The sequence below is a fragment of the Galeopterus variegatus genome, unplaced genomic scaffold (assembly GCF_000696425.1).
Source record: "Galeopterus variegatus unplaced genomic scaffold, G_variegatus-3.0.2 Scaffold11325, whole genome shotgun sequence".
In the NCBI taxonomy this organism is placed as follows: domain Eukaryota; kingdom Metazoa; phylum Chordata; class Mammalia; order Dermoptera; family Cynocephalidae; genus Galeopterus; species Galeopterus variegatus.
Genome location: NW_007737436.1, coordinates 24168 through 29739, shown reverse-complemented (window position 1 = coordinate 29739; position 5572 = coordinate 24168).

Genomic DNA, 5572 nt, shown 5'->3' with positions numbered 1-5572 from the left:
CGGGGGGGGGGGGGTGGGGGGAGGGGGGTGGGGATTTGGGTTTTTACAATGAAATAAGCATTGATTTATTATGAGGTTAAATACAAAATTAGCAAGGTATTTTGAAGAAAAAAATAAAACTTAAGAGGAATTTTAGGTTTTGGTAGCCCTCTCGGCTGGTGTTTTCATCAGGGATATGTCCCTTTAAAGATGAGGACTAGAGAGAGGAGAGGGAGGTGCCTGGGTGCAGAACGTATGGAGGCATCACCTGCGGGGCCTGCAAGTTCACGAGCCCCATCCCAGCTCGCACTGCTCTACTTGCTAGGAATGCTAGGGGCACACACCTTCATGATGCTCTCAGTTTATTGGGGGTGACAAGCATGAACCAAGCTCACACAGACAAATACAATCTCAGCCATTCTGGCAGATGCTAAGAAGGTGAGATCTGACCTGGTCAGGGAGGCCAGGGACGCCTCTGTGAGGTGGGTGAGTGGGAGTTCACGGATAGGACAGCAGGAAGAATGCTCCAGTCCACACAAAGGACTGTGGCAGAAGGAATGTGGGGGACAGACTGAAAGGAGGCCTGTGTGGCCCCAGGGCAGAGAGCCAGGAGGTGCTGGCAGAGTCTACAAACCTTCCTGCTTCCTTTCTTTAGTCAGAAAGCAACAGACAGTGACTCTGACTAACAAAGCCCAGGGCACTGATATCCCTTTCCCTGTGACATGTGACAGCTGAGCTTCTGCTGCCTTATGGGCACCCCTCCCACCCCAGAGCCACCTCGTTGCCCACAGGTCCCCACACCCAGGTGAAGCCCCACATCACTTTCAGCACCCAGCATCAGCCTGTCTCTCTCGCAACATCAGCTGTGCCTTTAGCCAATTCCACATGATGCTTCATCCAGCGAGTTCTGTGTGTTATAACAGCAGAGGGGGGGTCCATGATAGCCCTGCATGTTGTGGAGCTACAAGTCTGGGGTGTCTTTCCTTTTTTTCATTTTATTTGAGTGTCTCTAAATAAACAATTATTGATTTAATTTTATTTGAATTTAAAGAAGACAAAGGAGCTAAATAAAAATGAGAGATTGCTGCTTTTCACATAAATGTTTCTTCAAAACAAGATATGTTTGATTTTAAAAACTTTCTTACAGTTAAATAAAAAGAGAGACGGAGGACCATCGAAAGGCACATGCGTGCTTTAGCTCTGTTCTTGGAAACAGACACAAGCTGTTTCCAGCCATGTAGAAGTCTTTTCATCATTAAATATTAGAAGGTATTATGGACTCCAAAAAACGAACATTTCCACCCCTCCTTATTTTTGATTAAGGAAAATGGCCATGCTTAAAATATAAGCTTACTCTTAAAATACTTATCCCAGTTGATCTCTAAGCAAAATATGCTGTTAAAGCAACAAATCACACTGGAGGGAAATGTTTTATGGTGGGGAAATGAGCACTGGAGGCAGACAGATGCGGATTTGAACCTGAGCTCTGCCACTTCCTGGTTTAGTGATCTTGGGTGATTTACTTTATCTCTGTCTTGTTTCCTCCTCTGTAAAACAGAGTAAATCCAGAGAAAGCACCTGCCTTGGGTTTGGAGCAGCACATGAGACAGCACCGGGCAGGTGCTCACATGTGTCCTGCTTGAGGTTTGAGGGTCTGGCACCCTGTGTCCCTCCTCCTTTCCTGAGAACAGACCCAGCTGAGGCAGAGGAGTGAGGCTCATGAAGAGTAGAAGGTCACCTCAGTACTGGCCAAAGGCTGGGCTGGAGGACACTGGACATTCTCACCTGGATGCCAGGTAGATCCTGGTGCCCACTCACAGGTGGCTGTGGATGCTGCAGCCTCTGCTCACGGGGCTGTCCCACTGCCAACTCCTGCACAGAGGAGCAGAGCGGAGTGGGTGCCCTGCACACAGCTGGTGCTCAACAGTGGAAGACGCCCTGCCCCAGTGACTAGTTATTCTCTCAGTGAATTCCTCCTTTTCTGGGGAAGAGAAAGGGTCAGGCAAGAGGCCAGAACACTTTAGGGAAAATTCTCCTCATGAAACCAGAGGCATAGAGATGTACGTGGTATTTGGTGGAGAGCATATACTGAGGCTGTATCTTTAATTTAAGCTGTTCACTGTTATTAAAATAATTGAAGTAAAAATGATGATGGTGAGTGATAATTTTGACTATTGATAAAAAGAACATTAATGATGTGATATTACTGATTTTTTGCAGATATACAGAATATGTTTCTTCTATACTAATAAAATAATCACTTTCCACTTATGTTACCATTTTAAAAGTACCTTCTATTTCCAAGCTGGTATTGGAACCTCAGCCAACACATCCTCCTTTTCTTCCACATCTTCACATTCTCTCTGCAGCACAGGCCTAAGCACTTGGCCTTTGTCCACATAGTGATGCTCCTCACTGTACTGTTTTTGTTTTCTCCAGGCCTGTTTGGGTCACTAAATTTTCAGAGCGACTTCAAATGTGAGGTGTTTTTCTACGTAAACAGGGTGATGAGGGGCCTCTCCATCTGCACCACCTGCCTCCTGAGCATGCTCAAGGCCATCACCATCAGCCCCAGCACCTCCTGGCTGGTGAGGTTTAAACAAATTTACAAATTACATTTTGCATGTTTTTGTCTTCTTATAGCCCCTTAGTTTGTCCTGCAGTAGTTACATGATCTTCAACACTGCAGCTTTTTCTAACGAGATGCAGACTGATCTTTTATTTTTTATTTATTTTGTTGTTGTTTCGTTATTTAGTTAATTATACATACATGTGGGGTACAACATTGATCTTGAATAGTTGTTTACAACGTGTGGTGGTTAGATCAGTACAGTTAGCTTTTTTTATTTTTGACCAGTGAGGGGATCGCGACCCTCGGCACGGTGTCGCCTGCACCACACTCAGCCAGTGAGCACACCCGCCATCCCTATATAGGATCTGAACCTGTGGCCTCGGCGCTACCAGCACCACACTCACTGGAGTGAGCCACAGGGCTGGCCCGCACAGTTAGCTTGTTCATCATTGCAATATGCAATCATCCTTTGCATCCATTGACCAATTCCTCATTAGCCCCCTTTCCACTCTCCTTCCCCTCCCCTTTTCTATCTCAGTTTTCTAAAAGTTCAATGTATTTCTGTGATTGTTCTTTCTTTCTCTCTGTCTCTCTTGATTGTTCATTTGTTTATTTATGGATCTTTTAAATATTGGGAATTGTTCACTTTCTCAAATGAACCTCATCATCAGGTAACTGTTTTACACTTTGATATTATCCAGGGATGTTGCCTTTGTACAAATCATGCTGCTCTCAAGTGCGTACATGGCCATCCCCTCATCCAGGCATCAGAGGAAATCCCAGCGCTTCACAGCACCAGCCTCTCCCCAAAGAAAAGGGCTGCCCAGACCATCCTGCTGCCCATGAGTTTCCTTCTGGTCATGTACTGGGTGGACTTCACCAACTCATCCTCCTCAACCCTGTTATGGGCATATAATCCAGTCATCCTGAGTGTCCCGAGGCTTGTGGTCAATGCCTATGTCACAATCAGTCCTTTGGTGCCACTCAGCTCTAATAAAATGATTACCAATATTATTCAAAATAATCAACGGAAATGCTATCCATTTTTAACACGTTGCTGATGGAAATTTTTTTTTGAAAAGTGTATCTCTGTGATCAATTAAATTATTCAAGTAGCACAGGATTTGCTATCTGGTTTAATTAAGATGTACAGAATTTTCTTTTTTAATATGTATAAATACTTTTGTAACACTTGATACATGTTTTTGTCCTCTGGCTTCTATTAAGGATGTGGAGATTTTGCTCTCTGCTTTGTAGCTTCTCTTTTTCTTGTTGCTTTTAAGTCATTTTCATTTTTTCTTCTCTTGGCATTATGCAGTTTGACTATTTCTGTGAAATTGTTTTATTTATCACTTTTTGACACAACAAACTTCTGAATTCAAAGCTATGTGTATGGTTCTTATTTTTAGAAATTTGTTAATCACCATTTGTTTGAATATTGTCTTTCATTCTTTTATATATTCTAGTGAGATAATTAGATATATCTTATTCCATCTTATTTTAGTCTTTGCGTATGTGCAATTATATTTCTATTTATACAACTTTTTTCTCATAATTATATTTAGTTATATTCTTTGCTCTCTCTCTCTCTCTCTTTCTGGCCATAAAAGAAGTCTTAATATATTTAAAAAGACTAAGATCATAGAAAATATGTTATCTGACCACAATAACAGACATAAATTTAGAACATTCACAAATGTGAGAAAGTTAAACAACACTCTTCTAAATAAACAATGGGTAAAAAGAAAAATCACAGGGAAATTATACAATACTTTCAGATAAAAATCAAAGTGCAACACATCAAAATTTATAGGATGCAGGGCTCATGCAGTGCTTATAGGAAAATTTATACTTGTAAACAGCTATATTAAAGAAGAGCAAAGTAAATCAAAAGCAAATATAAGTAGGAGATAAAGATTACAACAGAAATATGTCAAATAGGGAATTAAAAAACAATACAGAAAATCAATCATTGTTCTCAATATCCCAGATTACTAGTCTTCTCATCATCAGCTCAGTCTAATTTAATGTTTAGCTCACACATTGTGTAAGGAGTAGACTTCTAATAGTTTCAATTATTTTATTTTTTTTTTGTCTTTTTGATTATACATATTCATGTGGCACAGAGCTGACATCACCTGTGCCCAAGATGTGATGATCAGATCATTACTATCAGCAGCATGCCCACCAGCTCGAATTGCAGTTATTCCCCGTGCTCCCCATGCAACCTCTCTGCACCTCCCTTCTNCTCTCTCTCTCTCTCTTTCTGGCCATAAAAGAAGTCTTAATATATTTAAAAAGACTAAAATCATAGAAAATATGTTATCTGACCACAATAACAGACATAAATTTAGAACAACATTCACAAATGTGAGAAAGTTAAACAACACTCTTCTAAATAAACAATGGGTAAAAAGAAAAATCACAGGGAAATTATACAATACTTTCAGATAAAAATCAAAGTGCAACAAATAAAAATTTATAGTATGCAGGTCTCATGCAGTGCTTATAGGAAAATTTATACTTGTAAACAGCTATATTAAAGAAGAGCAAAGTAAATCAAAAGCAAATATAAGTAGGAGATAAAGATTACAACAGAAATATGTCAAATAGGGAATTCGAAAACAATACAGAAAATCAATCGTTGTTCTCAATATCCCAGTTTACTAGTCTTCTCGTCAGCTCAGTCTAATTTAATGTTTAGCTCACACATTGTATAAGAAGTAGACTTCTAATATTTTCAATTGTTTTATTTTTATTTTTTGATTATACATATTCATGTGGCACAGAGCTGACATCACTTGTGCCCAAGATGTGATGATCAGACCATTACTATCAGCAGCATGCCCACCACCTCGAATTGCAGTTATTCCCCGTGCCCCCCATGCAACCTCTCTGCAACTCCCTTCTCCCTCCACTCCCATTTGGTCCTTTTTCAAATATAGTTTTTTAAGCTTATAGGTTTTTTTGCCTTTTCACATTGTTTCTTATTTTCCAAATATATTTATTTAAACATTTTCA